At 43.4% G+C, this 24,007-nt stretch overlaps 1 long non-coding RNA gene across 1 annotated transcript in view; it reads right to left on the bottom strand.

Annotated features, from left to right (window-relative positions):
* Positions 1-20,606, bottom strand: part of LOC138756636 (uncharacterized) — a 43,404-nt gene extending 22,798 nt beyond the window's left edge. Inside the window, exon 1 of the long non-coding RNA XR_011353211.1 lies at positions 20,433-20,606. This is a non-coding gene — a long non-coding RNA (uncharacterized lncRNA). The remainder of the gene's footprint in view (positions 1-20,432) is intronic.
* Between the last annotated feature and the right edge of the window lie 3,401 nt (positions 20,607-24,007).

Raw genomic sequence — 24,007 nt, 5'->3', positions numbered from 1 at the left:
AGGAGTGTGGGTATGACAACGGCTCTGTATACGCTAATCTGTGTGAGGTTTTTCAGTTGGTTGTTTTTCCAGACTCTTTTGTGTAGTCTTCCAAAGGCGCTATTTGCCTTGACGAGTCTGTTGTCTATCTCGTTGTCGATCATTGCATCCGATGAAATGGTGCAGCCGAGATAGGTAAACTGGTTGACCGTTTTGAGTTTTGTGCGCCCGTTGGAGATGTGGGGGGGCTGGTAGTCAAGGTGGGGAGCTGGCTGATGGAGGACCTCAGTTTTCTTCAGGCTGACTTCCAGACCAAAAATTTTGGCAGTTTCCGCAAAACAGGACATCAAGTGCTGAAGAGCTGGCTCTGAATGGGCAACTAAAGCGGCATTGTCTGCAAAGAGTAGTTCACGGACGAGTTGCTCTTGTGTCTTGGTGTGAGCTTGCAGGCGCCTCAGATTGAAGAGACTGCCAAGAGCAAACCTTTAACAAGAGAACATTAAAGCAAGTAACTATCATAAACTAAAACACAATAAAACAGCAATGTTCTTTAACAAAGACTTTAATCAGCTTCACTGTCTGAATATTCATCAGCGTCTTCACGGTCAAAGCCCAAAAACTCTACATGACTAGTGCTGGTATCTTTTGTCTTCAAATAATGCCTCGTCCTCTGTGCTATTAAGGGTATTAATGATTCCACACTTCTTAAAACCCTTAAATATAATTCCAGCTCTTACAGTGTCCCAAGAAGACTTCACCCACTCACACACCTGTGTCATGGTGGGATGTTTCACTCTTCCTGCTCGTGCTAGGGTATGATCCTTTCCTCCCATCCATTTGTTCCAGCTATTTTTAATCGGCTTGTTTATACACACATCTAAAGGCTGCAAGTGGCTGGTCAGGCCACCAGGAATAACAGCCATCAGATGGCGAATCTTTTTTTTTAAACCAGTCTTCAGTTCTGTGTGCCCTGAACTGATCCCAGACCAGAAGTACAGGTTTTTTAAGAATCCACTGGGACACGCCTTTGCCATATTTTCTGCACCCTTAATTTGATTCCAGCTTCATCCATCCAGCCTTTTGGATGAACATGAACGAAAACACTGCATGTTTTTTTTTTCTTTGGGGTCAGACTTTCATTTAAATATTACAAACGATTGGAGGCTTGAACTACTGCAAAGTATGTATTTTCATGACCAGTGGTTTTAGCTCCTTTAACATTCAGAGTTTTGATGGATGGTACATCGAATGTTTCTGGAACTTCATCCATGTTCCCTATTTGGCTCAATTCAAAACAAGTTCATTTTTGTGCATTTATTACAAACTTATGAAAGATGACTATTTTGTCTTCATAATCCGCTGGCATTTTCTGTGCAATGGATGTTTTTCTATGTATTGATAGACTGCACTGTTTCATGAACCGGTAACACCAACCTTCTAAAATCCTTATACTATTGTTCACCTCCTCATGCATTATCCTCTTGGTAGAATCGCCTTTCCCTGATCCCGTTCCATTTAGCACCTTTTTTTTAACTCCTCCTCAAGTTGTGGCCAACATGAGGCTGGAAAATGCAGGTTAAGTTTACCCCTTTTAGCAGCCTCTAGCACCTCCCCCCCCCCCCATTTTTCTTGCTTTCTCCATACGTGTACTATTTTTGCTGTAGGCGACGCTCCAGAAACTTTATCTGCTGCTCTGTTACTGTGCACCTTAGCATATGTTTCAACTTTTACTTTGTATGCAACAGTGTAGCTTGAGTACTTTCCTCCTGTTGCCATCTTGCAGATGAAAGCATCCACTACGGTTCCCAAAATGGCGGCTCCATAGAACCGATGTGGTTTTTGAGGCCATTATTTTGTGGAAAAAGGGGTGTCCTATATGCCATTAAATATGGTACTTGGACCATTTTTGGGAGCTGGTGGTACATGAGATTATTATCAGCCATCAGTTAGGAACAGAATAAATTTAGCTTTGATGGTTGGCAATTTTGTTTGGTTCTGCACAAATGGAATAAGGAACAATGCTGAGGAAATCAATGTTGTCTCTTATTTAATGACAGTACATTACTAGAGGGCTGATGAGTTATTTCTTGTCGACTTAAAATGAATCTCTATGCACATATAATTTATGTTACAATTTTAAAATATACTGTAAATCAAACGCTTGTTTCTTAGTACAACTAAAAGAATGCGGTCTTGGAAGTTACACATTTCAAAACATCCTAATTTCTTTTAGTAACCAGGTCACAATTTCACTGAAGCCTTTGGATAGTGTTGCAGTTGCTTTGTGTCAGTTCCAAAGTGAGTGAGAAAGTGGAACTTCTGTGCATTCTATATTTCCTTGAGTCTTTTTGTGCAGCCGTCAGGATTGCATTTTGCAGAGACAAGCTAGGATAGAAATACTTTTGTTCCTTATAGCCTAAAATAAGCCTCCAGTCTTCAAACAGCAAAAACATAATAAAATAAACCCCCAAGGGAAGGCAAATGTTTCCACTGTGGCTTACAAGCATGCTTGAGATCTGCTTAATGTCAGCAATGTCAGGTAACAGGAATATCTGGGTTTTACATGGGGGACTCAGGGTGGGGGGCAGGAATTAAGATACTCCACACTCATTAGTCCTTGGTGCCTGCATGCACTTGACTAAACTGGTGGTCCTCTAGGCACAAGATGTAAAAATGCGTTTGCACTTTGATGTACTTTATAACTGTGCGGTTCAAATTTGAAGAGGTGCATGCCGGTGAATATTGTACAGAAAGAGTTGCATTGTAACACCGTCCTTCAGCTCTGAAGGCATTGGGCTGAATCTCCATCCAACTAATTGAAATACCATGGACAACATATTATTTGAATGGTTCTGCTTCCTGTAAAACAATTGGGGATTAAGATAGACAACTACAAGCAGAACACAAAGATAGTTTCATATTTGTTGTATCATGTAAGAAGTTGGACAAACATGAAATTGTAGCGGCAGCTACATTGCGCCTGAAAGAACACACGCAACCAGACGGTTGAGCTCAGTGAGCAGACTCGTTTATTGCAGGCTGCTGGGCTGTACTTATACTCCCAGCCCAGACCTGGCTGAGAACCTCGCTGGGGGGTGCTGACGTCACCCGGGCGTCACATGGTCCCCCAGTATGGGTTTCTGAGCCCCGTGCTGGGAGGAAGGAACACCCTCGAAGTCGCCATTTTGGCCAACTGCCCCACCGCACGGTTTACAAGTAGGTTCGCCTGCCTAGAGGTGAGCTACCACACAGCCCCCCCTAGAACCGGCGCCAATGTCCCTATTTCACTGGGCGGCCTCGCTTCTTGGGCTGGGCTACAACCACGGGCTCAGTGGGATCGAGGTGCACTGGCTTCAGCCTGTCCACGGTAAACAGCTCCCGCCTGCCGCCAATGTCCAGCGTGAATGTGGAACTGGAACGCTGTACAACCCTGTACGGCCCCTCGTACGGTCGCTGCAGAGGTGCCACAGTCGGGCCTAGCCGTACGAAAAGATACTCCATGGAAAGCAGTTCGCCGGGAATGTGAGACGGGCGGGTGCCATGCCTGGGCAACGGTGGGGGTTCGAACGAGTCCAAGCGTGCCCTGAGATGAAGAAGTCATTCGTGCGGCGACCGCTGTGGATTGTGAGGTGCGTTGACGAACTCACCAGGTAGTGCCAGCGGTGCAACATAGACCAGCTCAGCAGATGATGCCTGTAGATCTTCCTTGGGAGTGGAGCAGATGCCCAGGAGCACCCAAGGCAGTCCGTCCGCCCAGTCAGGATGGGTGAGGTGGGCCATGAGTACGACTTAAGGTGGTGGTACAGACATTCGACCAGTCCATTGGCATGTGGGTGGTAGGCCGTGGGGCGGTGTAGATCCCCAACCTGTTGCAAGCTGTGCCCATAGTGCAGATGTGAACTGGGCACCCCAGTCGCTGGTGAGATGACCCGGGACGCCGAACTGGTCGACCCAACCATGCAACAGTGCTCGAGAGCAGGAGTTGGTGGAGACGTCTGGCATCAGAATCGCCACAGGCCAGTGAATGGTGTGGTCCACCATCATAAACAAGTAACAGTTGCCCCGGGAAATGGGTAAGGGCCCGACGATGTCCACATGAATGTGGCTGAACTGTTCCCGGACGTGCTTGAACTCCTGTACGGGTGCCCTGGTGTGCCTGTGCAACTTGGACGTCTGGCAATGGGTGCTGTTCTGGCCCAGCCCATGATCTGCTTCCAAAGCCCATGCCATGCAAACCATTCTGCCACCATCCGGACCGTGGACCTAATAGACGGATGTGAAAGGTCAAGGATGTGACGGAAGACCTGCCTGCACCACTGCTGGGGAACCAATAGTCGTGGAGTGCCCATGGAGATATCGCACACGATGGTACCTTTGCCGCTCGGAGTTGGGAGGTCTCGGAACCACAGGCCCGTGATGGCGGTCTTGAAGGCCCTCGTCTCCTCATCAGACTTCTGGTCCCAGGCGAGCTGGTCGAAGTCAAGGTCAGGCGTTAGAGTGCAGATGGCCGGTCGCGAGAGTGCATCGGCAACCACATTGTCCTTCCCCGCCTTGTGCCGAATGTCAGTGGTAAACTCCAACACAAAGGAGAGGTGACGCTGCTGGCGGGCCAACCAGGGATCCTTTGCCATCGTGAGTTGGGTGAGGGGTTTGTGGTCGGTGAAGAAGGTAAAAGTCCTCCCTTCCAAAACATAGTGGAAATGCTGCACCGCCAGGTACATGCCCAGTAACTCGTGGTTGAAGGCACTATACTTGCATTCCGGCGGGCAGAGCAGGCAGCTGAAGAATGCCAGCGGCTTCCAGGACGGCACCGACGGCTATGGCAGAGGCATTGACATATGCAGGTCAGTGTGCGGGTGGGCGAGCGTGGTGGCCTTCATGAGGGCGTCCTTGGAGGCCTCGAATGCGGTGCAGGGTTCTGGGTTCCAAGGGAGCGTTTTGTGCTTGGCTGCGATGAGGGCGAATAGCGGCTGCATGGTGCACGCAGCTCCCAGGATGAAGCGGTGGTAAAAGTTGACCATACCCGCAAACTCATGCAGCTCCTTGAGGCTGTCCGGGAGAGGGAACTCCCTGATAGCTGCGACCTTCGCAGTGGCGGGCGTGGCTCCTTCGGCCATGATGGTATGGCCCAGGAACTGCATGGACTCTTTCCCAAACTGGGATTTGGCCGGGTTGATGGTAAGGCCGAAATCGGCCAGCCGGGAGAAAAGGGCACATAGGTGGGCCTTGTGTTGTGTCTGGTTCTTGCTGGCGACGAGGATGTTGTTCAAATAAATAAAGACGAAATCCAAGTCCCTGCCCACAGAGACCATGAGGCGCTGGAAGGTCTGAGCGGCATTCTTGAGCCCGAACGGCATGCACAGAAATTCGAACAAGCCAAAGGGGGTGATGATGGCTGTCTTGGGTATGTCCTCAGGGTGCACCAGGATCTGGTGATATCTGTGCACCAGGTCAACCTTGCAGAAAATCTTCACATCTTGCAGGTTGGCCGTAAAGTCTTGGATGTGAGCGATCGGATAACAGTCAGGAACTGTGGCCTCATTGAGCCATCTATAGTCTCCGCAGGGACGCCAGCTGCCAGAGGCTTTCGGAACCAGATGGAGCGGCGAGGCCCATGGGCTGTTGGACCATCAAATGATCCCTAGTTCCAGGTGCGAAAACTCCTCCTTCGCCACCTGAAGCTTGTCAGGCGGGAGCCGGCGTGCCTTGGCGTGAACCGGTGGGCCTTGGATGGGGATTTGGTGGAGAACTGTGGCTTGAGGAGTGTAGGGAACTCATCCAGGATTCGCTGAAACTTGTCTCTGGGCATGCTGATCGTGGCCATCTGCGGTTGCTCCGAGTGGGAGGAATCGAGGCGAATGGCCTGGAAGGTATGGGCATCCACCAGGCACCTACCTCAAATGTCCACCAGAAGCCCGTGTACGAGGAGGAAGTCTGCACCCAGGATGGCAGTCAGGAGGGACGAGACTGTGAACCTCCAAGCGAAATTTTGTTGGCCGATCTGGAAGTGGACTGTCTTGGCTCCATACGTCCAGATTGCTGTTGCGTTGGCCGCACGGAGGGGATGTCCACGAGGTTGGTTCCTGGACTCGACGGCCGTGGCCGGGATGATGCTGATCTCAGCTCCAGTATCAATGAGGAATCACTGGCCGCTAACTGAGTCCCACAGGTAGAGGTCCTTGGCCAGCCGCCGCAGCCATTAACAGCGGCCAGCCTGGTTGTTTCCCTGGAACGAGCAGGGCTGATGACAATTCCGAGCCTTGGCTCCCCAGCGCTGGTGGTAGAAGCAGATGCCTGGAGCAGCTGTGGCCTTGGTTATGCTCTTGGGGGCCCTTGCAGGGGCCAGATGCTCTACTGCAGTGATAGGGGCGGGCTTGGCATGGTCGTGCCCATGCTTCGTGATCTGCTGGATCACTGAGCCCTCCGGGAATCGTGCGAGCCATAGCTCTTTGACCTTCAGGACGACCTTCTTCGGGTCAGTGAAGCTCTCCTGGACCAGCAGCAGGCAGATGTCCCCGGGCATACGGTCGAGGAAAATGTGCTCGAAGAGTGGACAGTTGGTGTGCTCACCCATGAGTGCGAGCATCTCGTCCATCAGCTCCATTGGGCACCTGTCCCCCAGGGCGTCGAGGTGCAGCATCTGAGTGGCACACTGGTGTCTGGATAGTCCGAGGGACCTGGTAAGCACTCGCTTGATAGTCTCGTATTTGTCTTCGACGGGTGGGTGCTGAACGGGGTGCAGCATGTGTTTGGCAGTGGCCTGGTCCAGGACAGTGACCACATGATAGAATCTGGTCATGTGGGACGAAATCTGGCAGAGGTGAAACTGAGCCTCCACGTGGCCGAACCAGGTCTCCAGCTCCTGAACCCAGAATTCAGGCAGTTTCACGGCTACAGCGCTGATCCCCGGCTTGTTCATGATGGGTTCAAAGACGTTTGAACCAGTCGGGGTCACCAATTGTAGCGGCAGCCACACTGTTCCTGAAAGAACACACACAACCAGACGGGTTGAGCTCAGTGAGCAGACTCGTTTATTGCAGGCTGCTGGGCTGTACTTATACTCCCAACCCAGACCTGGATGAGATCTGCGCTGGAGGGGAAGCTGACGTCATCCGGGCGTCACGTGGTTCCCCCAGTGCGGGCTTCTGAGCCATTTTGGTGCCACTTTGGCTGGCTGCTGCACTGTGTGGCTTACTGGCGGGGCCGATTCGCCTGCCTAGTGGTGAGCTGCCACAAAATAATCTTTATTATTGAATTTAGTATGTTTAATTGCATAATGATGCTGACACATTGTGTTAGCTCAAATGACCTAAAAATGGTTTGCCCCTGATTTTCATTTGTACTCAGCATCTGATGCCTCTTGTATCAGTTTCCAAAAATAGTCAGCCAGCATTGATGGATTCCAATTGCCCTGATAATGCTTTTCCATTGTCGCAATGTCTTGGTGTAACCTTTCATCTTATTCATCACTGACTGCATCGAGATCAGCAGGGACATGTTGAACTTTATGGTTTTGTGCCTTGAAGCATGTTAAAATTATGAAAGAAAATCACAAATATAGGTTGGACAGTAGCTAAAAAAGCAATACAGGATAAGATAATTATAGGTCGATTTTTGTGATCAGCAGCTGAAAATCCGTAAAATACACCCAACAGTGTTCAGGAAGGAAAATATTTGTTGTCGAGTGTTATCACATTGGTGGTTGTATAGCATTTCCATTCACTACTTCTGATGCAGTCGCCAAATACCTGTTCTTGAGTGTGCAATGTTTCATGTTAGATGAATAGATGTCACTGTGCCTTATTGATTTTATGAATTAAATATTCTTCTTTTTAAATAATTTTTGATTCATTTTTGGAATTGTATCTGCCATTAGTTTTTTTTCCTCCATCTTCCCAAATGATTCAAATGTTTGTTCATGGGTTCAAAACCCTTTTTGGATGTATCGCAATGTATTGGAATTAATGTCACACTCTATTTAATGTAAATTTAATGGGAGATTGTATTTAACAACAATATTTTCAAAAGGTTTGCTTCCTGAAAAATTATTGGAATTGAACACAGAGGTTAATTTCAGATTTGTTGTATCGCATTGGAATACTAAATTAACTTTGATTGAATTGACCATGTTTATCTTCATGGCTTTGTATGCTTGAATTAAACTTAAAATATGACAGGACTTTTAAAAATAGTTTATATCTTTAAAAAAACAGTTTGTAATAGGAAAACTTTAAGGTGATTTTCATTTTCAGCAAACTCAGAGTCCCAAAAGTATTCAGGAAGCAAAATCTTCGATGCTTCAGTGTAATCAGTGGGATTGATGAAAACCTGCTTCATTTAACTGGAGAGCCAAGGACTGAGGTCTCGCTATAAAGAACCAACCTTTGAAGGAAAAGGTCTTGACCAAGATAATTGTGACTCTAAGTTAATCAGATGTTGATAAATTTCAAGGCCGTATGAATCAAAGGTGAGGTATAAATTAGGACTTGATAAATAACAGATCAGCTGAGGACGACAGCAATTGAAGAGAGCCCAGGAGGTGTGCAATATGTTCATATTTCTGTTATATGTTTGTGTTTAAGGGAACAAGCAGCAGTATACAGATGGTTTAACAGCCATATTAAGAGCTTGCAAGGTTCTGCTGAGGAGAAATGTTTGGATCCCCTGCTGCTTGATTGATTGATAAGTAAGGAATTTGGAATTCATCCTTTGCTGTGGGGCAGACTTTGCTTGAAAGAGATAAGATTTTCTTACGATCAGGGTATCAATATTTCAGAGCCAACAGTGTGAAATGAAATAAATGCAATTGAATGAAAGGAACTTTTTGGAAACATTGAAAACTTTATTGCAGCATAATTCAGGGCAGAAATGAGGATAAATAAATGCTCAAACAGAACTGAGAAGAAAAAAAAACATTTTTTCTGCATTTTAGCTCTTTGTGGATCAGTTTCCATGACTCACAATACCCGAATAATTCTTTGGAATTTTGGTACAGGCTTTCAGTAGCACCTTTCAAGAAATCAGTGCCTGGAGCTCTGATTGGGAACGATGTGAGGTAGTGGCTTTGCCCTTGAAAGAAGTGTACATGAAGAGTGGCCATGCAATGGATGACATCAATATATTTAATCAATGGGCTAAAAAAATAAAATCCTTCTCAGCAGTCAGAACATGGGCTGGAAAATAACTGTGAGTGAATCATGGAAGTCTGTAGACTGATTGTACTAAAAACACACAGAAATGTTGTACGAACTCGACTGGTATCTCACCGTCCGTAGGAGGTAAAGATATGTTACTGATGTTTCAGGCCTGAGCCCTTTTCCCCGTCTTTATTCAGATGCCTGCCTGCTTTTTGCTTCTACCTAGCTCAGACCCAAAAACTTCAATAATATATTTTTTATTGCCTATGGTCATTGCATGACCGGCTGAGCTCATCCAGCATTTCTGTCAGACAATAACTGAATTCTGCCCGAAACACAGTCAGAATGCTGGTTAATAGCAATTTTTAAAGGCAATGTTGGAATTGGAGGAATTTCATTTTTTAAATCCGATAAACAGCATCTTTCCACATTCACAATCTGTCCTGCAACTGGGAGGGGCATCGCATTTTTACAGCCATGCAGTATAGGACTGGCCCTTCAGCCCAACTCAATCATGATGGTAATCTGGGCCAGTCTCAATTTATTCTGCATTTGATCCATATCCTTCCGACCTCTTCCTACCCATACATTTAGACAGATATATCTTGAATCCCAAAAATGTACCCACTTCTATGGGACTGCTCCAAATACAGACTACCCTCTGAATGAAAAAGTTGCCCCTTAAATCCCTCTTCTTGCATCTTAATCCCATGAAGTATCTCATAGTAAAATAGCACCTAAAGGCAAGCACAACATGAATCCTTCATAGCCATGTATTTATGATGAAAATGAACCACCAATATGTTTAAGTGACTTCTCAGCTGGAACATCTTTGTAAGTTGCTGACAATAGTATTCCGTTGATCCAAATGAAATCATTGCCAAAGCCCTATTCTCCTTTAATCGATTCATCTATAATCCTTACTACCATAGAAACAATGAATAAAATGAATGCCTATTGTTTACATGCAATGTAATTCAGTGACTGACCACACAATTTAAATGTCATTGCTCAGAACATTTTTTCTTTCTTCTACCAAGCAACAACAAATTGCTCTTTAATTGGAGGTTTCCCCAAAGATGTGACAAATAACGTGACAACAATAAAAGAACGCTATCACTAATCCCACAGGGGTCGAATAGATTTGGTGAGAAATAAATGTGCAAGCAATTTTAATCATAATTTGACCGCCACACTAGTTATGTGAAATGAATCTACAAGTTTATCCCAAGCTAAGAAGAGCGATTTGCATTTTATTTGTACGTTGATTACTCCGTCAGTGTGTGGGCTTTATTAACGAAGGGAAGTGCGAAGTCACAGAAGCCCTTGACTTTTCAGAGAATGAAGAAACATAAGAGCATAAGAAATAGGAGCCAGGAGTAGGCCCAGCTAGCCCATCGAGCCTTGCTCCAGCATTCAATGCCTGATCTGGCTGTGAACTCAACTGTTCCCCAAACCCTTAATTCGCCCATTCTTCCAGAATCTACCTAACGGCATCATTAATGCATTTACTGAGGTTGTCCCTACCCCTTCCTTGGGTGGAGAATTCCGCCGATTTACTAGTCTCTGAGAGAAGCAATTCCTCCTTATCTCTGTCTCAAATCTACTCCCCTGAATCTTGAGGCTATGCCCACTCATCCTCATCTTACCCGTTAGTAGAAGCAATCTCAGATCTGTTCCTTTCATAATCTAATATAGGAATCCCTATCATTCTTCTAAACTCCAATGACCATAGCCCTTGGCTGCTCAATTTCTCCTCATAAGATACCCTTCATTTCCAAAATCAACCTTGTGTGCCTTCTTCACACCCCTTCCAAAGCTAAGATATCCTTTCTCAAATAAATAACCAGAATTGCACTCAGTATTTCAGGTGCTATCTCACTAGAACTCTACAAATTTACCCCAGAAACTCCCTGCTGTTACATAGAACACTACAGCACAGTACTGGCTCTTTAGCCCTAAATGATATGCCGACCTATGTATCCCTACCAAACAAAAACTTTGACGTTGAAGGATAAAACACCTACTTCTTCCAACTTTCTGCCTTCTGTTGGTTAACGAATTATCTATCCATTTCAATATGTAACCCAAACTCTTATCAGATGCAGGTCTTTTGTGCGGCACCTCGTCAAACACCTGGAAATCGAAGCATCCCACACATTTCTGCACCCCTTTATCCACTGCACTTGTGATATCCTCAAAGAACTCTAGTAAGTTAGTTAAACGTGACCTGCCTTTCCTGAATCCATCTGAGTCTACCTGGTGGAGCAATTTCTATCCAGATGTCTTGTTATTTCATCCTCTAGGATAGCTTTAACCATTTTCCCAACTATGAATGTTGAGCAAACTGGCCTTTTGTCTACTTCCTTTTTCAAACAGTAACATTACAGCTGTCTTCCAATCTACTGGGCATGCCTAAGGTCCTATGAATTTTGGTAAATGATCACAAATGTATCTGGTTTGTCCAGCACTATCCCTTCAGTGTTAACAATTGTCTCGAGGTCAACATTGCCCATTGTATCTAATCATTAGTATGGACGTCCTGTCATCCACTGTGACATAAAATAGTTGTTCAGGGCCTCAGCCATTTTCAGATTACCCATCATTAATTCCTCCATCTCACATTTTGAATGGCTCATGTTTTTTTTTTGCCACTCTTTCCTGCATGGTTAGCACAAGGTTGTTACAGCGTCAGCAAACCGGGACCAGGGTTCAAGTCCAGCACAGCCTATAAGGAGTTTGTGTGCTCTCCTCTGTCGAAGTGGGTTTCCTCCAGGAGCTCCCACTGTTCAAAATGTACAAAGGGTGGTAGGTTAATTGGGTGGCATGGACTTTTGGGCCGAAAGGGCCTGTTACTATAATGTTTTCGAGTTTAGAATCAGAGTGAGGTGAACAGAGGAAATTGGGAGGGTGGAGGGGACTTACAGGAAAGCAGTGCAAGGTCTAAAAAACTAGACTGCACACTGATATTTTTAGCAGTAGACATAGTAAAATATTACAGTATATTTCTATGATGCAAAACAGGTCAGAATAGGCCCTTTTCAGAGGATAGTGGTCAGTGAAAAAGATCTTTGGGGGCTCTCTTTCTACCATGTGGGACATTTACAACACTCGATGCAGGCAAAAGGCAATAAACATTCTGAAGGACTCCACACACCCCTCACACAAACTGTTCTTCCTTCTGCCATCTGGTAGGAGGTACCGTAACACTCGGCCCCTTACGTCTAGATTGGGCAAGAGCTTTTTCCCCCAAGCCATCAGACTCCAGAATTCCCAGAACATATGTGGATAGTTTACCGTAAACTTTTATTTTATATGTCTTAATATTTTGACATTTAAATGCGTTTAACTTCTATTCTAACTTATATTTATGTAAGTATGCTCCATGGCCCTGGAGACACGCTATCTTGTCTTTATCATGCAAGCATGGTATGAACGATAAAAAAGATGACTTTTATGCAACTTTCCAAGTTCATTCTGGTTTGTCCCATTTTCCTGCATTTGGCTCCATATCCCGCCAAACCCTCCTTTCCAAATATATGTCCAAATGTCTGTTGAATGTGAAATTTAACCCTGTTACTATAGTTTCTTCTGGTAGTCTTTACCTTGAAACATAAACATTAGGGTGCAGAACCCCCGAGGACATGTCATAAGTAAGAAAAAAATCCTTTTATTTATTTTTTTTAGCATTAAGGGAGGATCTGGGTGTCACAGGCATCTACTGTCTTTCCCTTATTGCCCTTGAGACAAGATGTCAGTGAACTGCTTTGATCCTCTGCAGTCCTTGTGGAAAGGCATTTGCACAATAACGTTGGGCAGAAAGTTTCAGGATTTAGTCCTAGCAACAAGAAGGAAGGCCAATATGTATCAAACTTGGAACGATGTACAATTTTAGTGGAAATCTGCAAAGTTGAGGGTGCATCTTCAAGGTCATTGAGGCCGTGGGTTGGAGAGAGTGAAGTTGCCGGGAAGAATTGCTGTATATATTGGTAATGGTGCAAAATGCAACCACAGTATGCAAATGGGTGGAGCATGTATCAACACCTGCTGCTGTTTTTCAGTGAATGGCCTGTATTTGGTACTGGGGCCTGCAGTTCCACAAGTCTTCCAGAAGCAGGACATGGGTTAAGGGTGAAAGGGGAGAACTTTAGGTGGAACATGAGGGGCAATATCTTCACACAGAGTGTGGTGGAAAATGGAACGAGCTGCCCTCTGAAGTGGTGAATGTGGGCTCAACTTTAATATTTAAGAAAAAATTTGGACAGCACATGGATGGGAGGTGGGTAAGGAGGGATATGGACAGGGTGCAGGTCAGTGAGATGATGCAGAATAATAGATTGGCGCAGACTAGAAGGGCTGAAGGGTCTATTTTCTGTGCTGTAATGTTTTATCATTTTATGCTTTTAAATCATCTTAAAAATAAAATCATATTTCCTAAATTGAGCAATTACAGCTCTCCGAACCAATCTTTTCATTAGATATATAAGGATAGTGATTAATTTCTGTGCCTTCTCTAGACTTTATTCACATGATTGAATCTCTACTACTCTCAATTTTTTCTCATTACAATACAGGAGGAACAACTTTGTCCTTTAAAATAGTTGTTAAATTAAAGGAAACGTTAGATTTCTGTTGTGCAAACAATGAGGACATATTTGATAAGGTGAATATCTCGCTTGAAAGTAAGAACTTGCTTTTTACAAGGAGTAATTCCATAATCCAGAGATGGATGTGTTGCAGAATACATTTTTTCAGAAAGTTATTATGTATTTTTCTTTTTGATCCAACATCGTTTTCAAGGGAAGGAACATATTGGTAAAGGAGGAGATGATACAAAAATATTGGACTTACCTCCAACTGTAACATTTTCCCCATTAAAATGCCTTTATTATTTGAGATGTAACTGTTAATCTTGCATGCAATGTCAAGAAGTTAATATGGTGATCATTCTGTTGGCATTGATATTGCCAACTTCATTTGGCCAAGAATAACACTGAGGGTGAAAGACGTGAAAAGCTGCTCAGAGACCACAAGGCCAATGCGTTCAGTAGGTTGAGCAAATGTACTAATCTCATAGAACCTTCTTTTATTAAAGCTGGACAGTGATTTGTACTGTATCTACTCTGCAGAAGAGATGTTAACACTCTGTAAGTAAAGTGGATTTAATCTAATTTTGTTTCAAGCAGGTATCACTTCCCAAGTAAAAGTTACCACAGAGAGTAATGAAGCGTTTGGAATAATTCAGGAAAGGATCAGTAGTGGAGAGGGTCAGGGACTTCCAATTCCCTGGGTGTCAACATTTCCAAGGATCTGTCTTGGGCTGATGTAATCGCAAAGAAGTCTTGACAGCGGCTATACATTGTCAGGAGATTCAGTATGTCCCTGAAGACTCTCGTAAACCTCTACAGGTGTACCAGCATTCTGGCTGATGGCATCACTGCCTGGTATGCAGGTGACGACCCTCAGGACAAGAATAAACTCTAGAGGGTCGTTAACTCGGCCTGCAACATCACAGGCACCAGACTTCACTCCATCGAGGACATCGACACGAGATGGTGTCTTAAAAAAGCATCCTCTATCCTCAAAGATCCCCACCATTCAGGCCATGCCCTCTTCACTTTGCTACCATCTGGGAAAAGGTCCAGGAGGCTAAAGATGAGCACTCAGTGGCACAAGGACAGCTTCTTCCCCGCTGCCATCCGATTCCTGAATAATCAATGAACCAAAGACACTGCCTTACTTTTCATGCAGTATTATTGTTTTATACAGTAATGTCATAAGACGGTTATAATATGAATATTTGCTCTATGACGCTGCCACAAAATACCAAATGTCATGACTTGATCATGGTTATAAATTACGATTCTGATGCAACCTTGAACCACTTAATAGTTTACAGTGGCCATTTGACACACATTCCTACGCATCATTGGGATGTGCTCTCAGAGGAAACCCAGGGTGAAACAGACTGGACTGGAGGTTTGGTTCAAGGCAGAATGTTAGAAGTGTGAGGCAGCAGGTCCACAAACTCTCCAACTCCCACAATTGCCTCGACTACACCTCTTCGCACCCTGTCCCCTTTAAGCATTTTATTCCTTTCTTTCAGTTCCTCCATCTCCATCACTGCTGCTCCCAGGATGAGGTATTCCATTCCAGATCATCCGAGATGTCCTCTTCAAAAAACTTGGCTTCCTCTCTACCACCATCAATTCAGCCCTTACCCCCATTTGCTGCACATCCGGCCTGGTCCCCCTCTGCCCCTAGATGCAACAAGGACAGGATTCCCTCCCCAGGTAACACTGCACTACACATCCTACATATTTTCCTCGGTGATTTGTGTCACCTACAATGTGATCTCACCACGAGACATATCTTCCCTTCTCCTCTGCTCTCTGCCTAGCACAGGTACTGCACCCTCCTTCATCCCCTCATCCATTCATCCCTTCCCACCAATCACCCCCTTTGTACTAAACCTGTGACCACAGGAAGTGCGGCACTTGATCCCACACCTCCTCCCTCAGCAACCATTTGGGGCCTCAAACAATCCCAATCCTTCCAAGTGAAGCAACACTTTACTGGTGAATCTGCAGGGGTCATCTACTGCATCCTGTTCTCCTGTTGTCGCCTTCTTCGTCGAAGACTTGGAGATCATCTTGCTGAGCATCTTCGCTCTGCTCAGAGCATTGAGATTGGATTATGTGCAACAATAACATTTTGCTTTTTGGATGTGTTGTATACAGTGATATAACCACCAACGATCCTTTGATAATGTCCCACACACGAGCTTAATGTGCAAAAGTTAAAGAATATGGAATTCAAGTGTATACAACAGCATTGCAGGTTTTGTCTCTTCAGGCAAAGGCGAGGAGAAGGTAACTCTGACTTCAAATCCCCAGGCTCAGCTCGCCCAGCCGTCAATACCTGGAAAGGGCACCAGCTATGGGCAAATAGCACATGTCAGTCTGGCAGTAGGGGCCGGCAGCTGTGACAGAGCGCAGGAAACAGCTTCCATAGCGGTCTGCAGCAGCAAACTTGGTGGGCGAAAGATCCGTAAGGACAACAGCAGCGAGCATGGTCTTGGAACAGACCACTGCTGGGCAATCCTGCGTCACTCTGGCTGTCGTGCCTCGCACTCTGCCATGCCCAGTGGCGTGGGACGCAGAGGGAGGCGTTTTTCCTGGGCAAGCACTCACCTCCATGTCCTTGCCCTGGCACACGGTGCCTAAAGCTCCACGGAAAACAGAACAAAAGTTCTGTGAGGACAGAAGAACTACAAGGCACTGTGTTCATTTCACTTGGGAAGGGATGGGCCATGATGATGACAACAGCGTGGATTGAAAAATTGATATTAATGGTAACTGCAGACATGTGGAATGTTGTGTGCAGCTCTAGTCACCACGTTACTGGAAGGGTGTGGAGGCAATGGAGAGGGTGCAGGGCAGGTTTACAGAGAATTTGGACAAACTTGGATTGCTTTCTCCAAAGCGTCGGAAGCTGAAGTTGAAGTTTATAACATCATGAGAGGTGTAAGCGGTGGAAATGTCAAATGATCAAGTGTTTAGCTTCAAGGCAGGGGGAGGGGGGAGGGGGGGGAAATGGGACACACTTGCAAGGAAATGTGCAGGACAAGATTTTTAAAAAGAGCATGGGAGGTGCCTGGAACGCTCTGCTTGCGGGCTGTTGGAAATGGTGACATTTAAGACACATTTAGTCAGCCACATGAAGGAGCAGAAAATCACTGGTAGGCGGGAATAGTTTAATCTGGCATTCAATAGATTGGAGCCAGAAGGGCCTGTAGCTGTCCTGTATTCTTCTGTGTTCTATGAACTAAATTATTTCCAAAATGGCCAGACTGATAACGTGTGTGTATTAAAATGTAATTTTATTTTAACATCGAATCAATGAGTCACCTGCACTTTGAGTGAGAGGAATAGGGACTTTGATTTAGGTGAGCATTTTAACAACAATCCACTGAAGCTATTTTCCAATTGAATTTCAAAGTTGAAATTTATTGGTTGAGTCCATACATGACATCACATTACAACCCTGAGATTCTTTTTACCTGCAGAATTTCTCCTTACTGTTAGTGCAAAAAAACTGTACTCAAGAAAAGGTACGTATACAAAAGCGAGGAAAGTAAACAAAGAAACAAATGACTCTGCAATACAGAATACATATTCAATAATGAATAATGTACAAAATAAGAGCGCTTAAATGAGTCCCTGATGGAGTTTGATGGTGGAGGGGTAGCAGCTGTTCCTGAATGTTTGCTAAACAAACATGCTTGAGATTAATTATCATAATTGATTCTATTTTCATACTGTTTGCAGTTGTCATATATTAATAGTTGCATGAGCAAACTGTATCACTTGATGCTAGGAATAATTACATTCTCATTCCTTTTGTACTCTGGTTCCAACGTGTATCTTTCCAACTCAACTGCTATCGTTTGTTAGGATTACAAAAATATTTCCTTCCCATTGTAGGAAATTCCCTTTACAAAGTTATAAGTTGATCAATGCAAAGATCCTGAGGTATTTATCTCATTCTGGAAAAGGTAACACTCAGAAAAAAACAGTTGATCTGCTGATCTTGTACTTTGCATTGTTATTGAAATATTAACATGACCCACGTGAGCTCTTTCAAAGACTATTGGTTTAATGTGGATAAAAATGACCAGAATGGGCTCAGTCACAATCACGTTTGAACTCCGTGTTAGGAATTCCATATTGCAGAAGATTTTCTGACACCATAGGGGTGGTTTTTTTTTAATGTGATTTGCCATTGATTCGGGAAAATCTGGATTGAAATCTTAGTTTGAAAGAGAATTATGCACATTGCGAGCTGAAACCAAAAACTCAAGCCTTTCCAACAATGCAGACAGCACCTGGGTCTTACTTCGTGCCCAGGATATAGATCAATGAAAACCTAGAAAAATAATGCGAAAGGCAACACCAGAACAGCCAAAATTAATATTTTTTTTTTACTGTGGCAGTAAGTTACAGTGAAGGAACGAGTCATTTCATGTATTGTGTCAGTAGATGATGGAGTTAATATCTTTCCCCACAGGCAAGATGCTCATTTATTATAACTGCTCAAAACATTTACTGAGGAAAATTTTATGAGAAGAGTCATTTTCCTTGTTTGCACGTTTTGCGTTTGGCTGTTGAAAGACATTTCGCAGGTTTTACTGAGAAAACTGAGCCACCTTAAAAGCTGGTTCCATGAACCCTTGGGTTAAATGAATCAAGATCTTAGCATGGCTCATCCAGCTTAAATAACTTTTTTGAGCTCTCAGTTTTACAGTGCCAAAAATTACAGTGTATCTCAGAACTACTGAACTGCCTGATGAACAGGATAAAATCTAAAGGATTAAATGATGAATTGCACATGTGAGAAAGGACCATTAGTGCAATGCTGTGGATAGCTTTTCATTTAATATAATAAATATGATTTAAGTTGTTTAGAATATTTAGACTAACAATCATCATACTTAGGGTGAAAAAAATCTCTGTATTTAGCAGATTTGTAATATCTGTTACCAATTGGAGCACGTTAATTTGAAATCTAGCAATTATTGAATTGGCTGTTATTCTTTCTTAATATATACAACTCAAAACATTAAATTTTATCAATTGCACCCTGTGTTCCTTCAGAATATCCCAGACTCTGAGAGTATAATAAATAGAATATAAATATTATTCTTTATTTTAATCTTCAAAATATGGATACAGACCAATCCCAAATAAAATTGCGAGTTAATTCCATCTGGGCACACTCCAACCAGATAGCATCAGCACTGACATCTCCGTTTTCCGTTAGCACTACCCAGCCCACCCCCCAATCCCCGTCTCTCCCCTATTGGTATGTCCCCTTTCATCTGATAGCCTGAATTCGCCTGAGATTGTCTGATTTCAGAAACTAAGCAGGGTCAGGACTAGTCAGTACTTGGAGGGGAGACCGCCTGGGAACTACCAGGTGATGTGAGGGGCGCTGGACAAGGTGTTGCAGTGGAAAAAAAAGTTAAAGTATTTCATGTATGTTACATTCTAAATGTAATATTGCGTGACAATAATGGAGCCTTCACCTCTAGCTGTCTCCCTTTCCACCTGTCTCCTTCCCTCCAGCTTTGCCTTCATAGAGCCACCCCCTCCCTCAATCAATTCTCACCTGTCCTCCTATCCATGTCCAGTTATGGCCTTTTGCCTTTGAGCCTGAGTGCCTCCCCTACCTCCCTTCCCTTCTCCCCCTCCCCACCCCCCAGTCCTTTAATTTTTACTCATTCCTTGAAGAAAGGCTAAGGCCCAAAGTGTCGGTGATATATCTTTTGCCCTATGGACACTAAAGCCGCTTTCAGGTGGCCAGAATGCCTGACTGTAAAGCTGCCTATTCTACTCCAATGTGGCCATCGGGTGGCCACCTGAAGATGGAGAACCCGGCCAGGAGGAGCACTGACCTAACCCTCCTCCTGTAGATATATTCTCCAGCTCGTAGAATTCCCTGTTGCACATGAAAGCAGCAGTGGGACGACGGCCACAGGAGTCGTTGTTTGCTCAGATGAGGCTCTCCTTCAGCCGGCACGTTCAGGTGACAGAGAGGTGTCTTCTTCGTGGCCACCTGAACATCCCAGTTGCACTCCCCCAGCCGCATCTGCCGGCACATTATCTGTGTCCAAGCACCTGAAAGCGGCTTGAGTGACCTGCTGAAATCCTCCAGAATATCTGTGTTTTTACTACAATCATGGCATCTTCAGACTTTCAGATTTCACTCCATTGTATTAATTTTAGTTTTAAGTCTTAAGCAACCGGCAAAAAAAATTGCAGAAAATAAATAGTTTAAAAATACAGGTTTAAAATGGGTGCACCTCGCTGTTAATCCACCAATCACGCAACACGCAACCAGATAATTCGCATCTCCAGCGCCTGCTGATCCCCATAGGTGCAAGATACATTCTATAAAATTATGGGAGATAAAACAAGCAAATACAAAAACCAGAGAAATAAGAGGTGAAGATGTTAAAGTTGCTAGTGGACTGTTCATTTTATACGTACTTATCTAAATTGGAAAGACGGAGGAAGGGGGTGATCATGGGATTAGCTGGGATTCGGAGAAGGGAAAAGATGTTTTCTGCACTTTTAAAATCTATTTGTTTAATCTCTAATATTGGGAACTGGGGTGGGGGGGGAGGACAATTGGACCCTAGATTCTTTGAAATTGTGATCAAAATTGTGACATTGAACTTGAATTTGCACAAGCCACAGTAATTTATAATTTATTAAAATAAATTAGTTTGGCTAAAGGTGAAGCATCACATACCTTGCTGATCAACTTTCACGGGAAAGATATTCAAGGAACTGAAGCACAACGAAAGTTTGTACTTGAAAGTCGATTTTTCTTAGAAATGAGAGGAGCACAGTTGTAAAGAAAAATCTGAAGAATGAATGCATTTTTATTGCAATAGAAAAGGTTAAAGCGTAACGAAAAGGAATTCTGAGAATACAAAACTGGAAGACTGTGATGAATCCAAAACAAGGGATCATTGATCCAGGAATATGATTGACAGAGCAAGATAATAATTGACAGAAATATTTTCAGACTGAGGGTTATTGGAACGCAGAATGCCTCACCACAAGTGACCTTTGAAGCAAATCTAATGGCATGATTTAAAACTGAGTTGGATAATGACTTTAAAATAAAAGATGATGTGGGGGACAGCAAAGTATAATTAAATGAGACAGGACCTGGGAAAGAATCATAGATGGGGAACACTTGTGTAGTACACAAATCTGCAACAAATATGAATGCTGTTTTGCAACTGCAATGTTATAAATATAGAGATACTATTGTATACAGTAAAAACCCATGTTATTCAAGCAACCAGATATCTTGAGCAACCAGCAAAAAAAAAGAAACTAAATAAATAAGAATAAATGAAAATGTAAATAAAAGTTTAAATTGTAAACGTCAATGTTCTCTAAAGTAACGTGAGGATTGGAGAAAATGTTCAGCCAGTGGAGAGCCTTGCTCGGACTTTGCTTGTAGCAGCAGTTTGAATAAAGTTGTGTGAAACAGCAATGGCATCGCTCAGGGTGAAGAGCTGGTTGACACTGCTCGCCACTGGGGTGACTGTCTTCAAATGACTCCATATTCTTTCTTGATAACAGTCTTTATCTTTATTAGTATATTATTAAGTATATCATTAAGGCTTTTTTTTATAAAATTGAAGGGGGGGGGGTTAATTATCCATAATATTATTGTCTGTCTTTTGGGTGGCTCCACAGAGGGGGAGGAATCTGCAGATGCTGTGACGGTTAAATTTTTTCAAAGAATGTGCCTGAAAATAACATAAAATATCTTTAAGGTTTATATATTCATGCATGTGAAGTTTGTTCAGTGTCAGTACAGTCTAGTATTTTTGTCTTTTAAACTGTTTATTCTTAATATAGATATATTAATTAGGCATTGTAGGTGTGGAGTCTCAAGCATTCAGCATCTACTAATCCCAATCGGTTCCGGATGCCAGTGGCTTTACTGTATTACATATAAATGCAGTAAAGTTAAAGGTTCTTCGTTCCCTTCTCTGAAAGGACACTTTGTGAATGATCTTATCCCTGTGGCTATAGCATACAGAATACTGAAAGGCTGTAAAAGGAAAAAGCAAGAGCTAAGTCTAAATTTAAAATAAAGTATTGTCCGTTTTAAAGGCATTCTGTCACAGTGAGCCTTAGTGAATGCAATTCATTCACCAACTGTGCCACTGACAGTGCAGCCATGTGTTTTCAACCTTGGTGAGCTCGAGGCACACGTCGTGCAGAGGCCATTTCACGACTATCTTGTCTGCTCTTCCCTCCCCAGCATTTTTCATGATAACTATAAATAACGCCTGTCCCTACCATTCCATCACCAAGAGATGTAAACAGGTCTTCTAGGTAAAGCAGAGTTTCACGTGCACCTCCTCCAACAAGATCTACTGCATGTGGTGCTCTCGATGTGGGCTCCTCTACATTGATGAGAAAAAGTGTGGGCAAAGCAATCACTGTGCTTTGTCCAGTGGAGCTCCTTATTGTCTCTCCCAGATCCCACATTGCTCTGCACACCCCCCCCCTCCATTGCCAATGAGGCTCAATGAAAGTTTAAATAACAGCTCCTCCTATTCCATCTGCCTAGTTTACAACCCAATGGCATGAACATTACATTCTCCAAAGATGCATGTGAGAGACTGCAAATATTGGAATCTGGAATGCAAAACAATCTGCTGGATCAGTTGGAAAAAAAAACATGATCAATGTTTCAGGATGGAATCTCCATCGGGACACGAGGAAGAATTGAAGTGAGGAATCATTTCTTTCCACGGATACTTCTGTCATTTTTCATGCTCAAACCCAGTGGGTGCTCCATTATTGAGTGGATTCATGGTTAAAAAAATATATGTTTTCCTCCAAAATTGGGTTTCCTAGAGCTCTGGAGAGATGGGAATTGGATATGGGCATTGAAATTGATCAACATTGCTGATCAAATTTATGTTTGGTTAGTACGACAGCTCTTATTAATTCAAGATGTAGAACGATATGTTTCCATTTTTTCACATCATCTCTATCTATGGTTGCACCATAGTCAATCGGAAATCTCAAATTTGTGTTTTAGGTGTGACATAGATATTGGTACTTCTTTGGATAAACTTGAGGGAAATATTAACGAAAATAAAGGAGGTGGGCTTCCCTCTTGATCTGCAATTGTTCCTTCTGGGGAATTTGGCTGTCATGAATGTTAACTTCCCCAAAGGTAAATCCAAATTAATTAAAATAGCTTTGGCAATAGCCAGGAAATGTTGACTGGTAACGTGGAAATCGATTCCCTCTTACATATTCATCCGTGGAATATGGAAATGCAAAGTTGTATACCCCTGGAGACAATTACTTGCAATCTTAGAAATGAATATAACATTCAGATTTGGCAGCCTTATTTGAATTATTTAATTGCCTGGATGGTTTAGTCTATTTATTAAATATTTTATATTTAATTTTCAACCCTTATTAGTAATTTAATATTTTTATTTTTATTTGTCTTTTGTTTGTATTAAATGTTGATGCTGGCTCTTTACCCCCTTTCTTTTTCCTTCTTCTTGTCCTCTATTTCTTTTCCTTTCTTTTAAGGTACAGATGGGTTACTTCATTTCAAGGTTATTTCATTTTAAGGATATGATTTTTTTTTGTATGTTTGTTTATCATTTGTATGATCATGAGCTGATCCAATCGCCCACTCAGCCCACTGCCCTGTCTTCTCCCCTATAACCTTTGATGCCCTGGCTAAACAAGAACATACCAATCTCTGGCATAAAAACACCTAACCGACCGGGACAACAAATTCCACACATTCACCACCCTCTGGCTAAAGAAATTCCTCCACATCTCTGTTCTAAGTGGGTGCCGACAACCCTGAATTGTGCCCTCTTGACCTAGAGACTCTTCCACCATGGGAAATAACTACATCTTCTCTATCCATGCCTTTCAACATTTGAAATGTTTCAATGAGATCCCCCCCCCCTCCCAACACCCTCAAATTTCAATGAATACTGGCTGAGAGCCATCAAATGTTCCTCACATGACAACCTTTTAATTCCTGGAATCATCCTTGTGAACATCCTTTTTCTCCCTCTTGAACATAAGCACATCTTTCCTTAAACAAAGAGCCCAAAACTGCTCACAATACTTTGGGAGGTCTCATAAATCATCAACTTCACATCCCTCTCTTATTTTTTATTCCTCCTGAAATAAACGTCAGCATTGCATTTACCTCTTTGCCACCATCTCAACATGCAAATTTACCTTCAGGGTATTTTGCATGAGGACTCCCAGGTCCCTTTGCATCTGGAAATTTTCAATGTTCTCTCC

This window comes from Narcine bancroftii, chromosome 3 (assembly GCF_036971445.1).
Source record: "Narcine bancroftii isolate sNarBan1 chromosome 3, sNarBan1.hap1, whole genome shotgun sequence".
NCBI classification, from domain to species: Eukaryota; Metazoa; Chordata; class Chondrichthyes; order Torpediniformes; family Narcinidae; genus Narcine; species Narcine bancroftii.
This window is presented reverse-complemented; position numbering and strand designations above follow the sequence as displayed.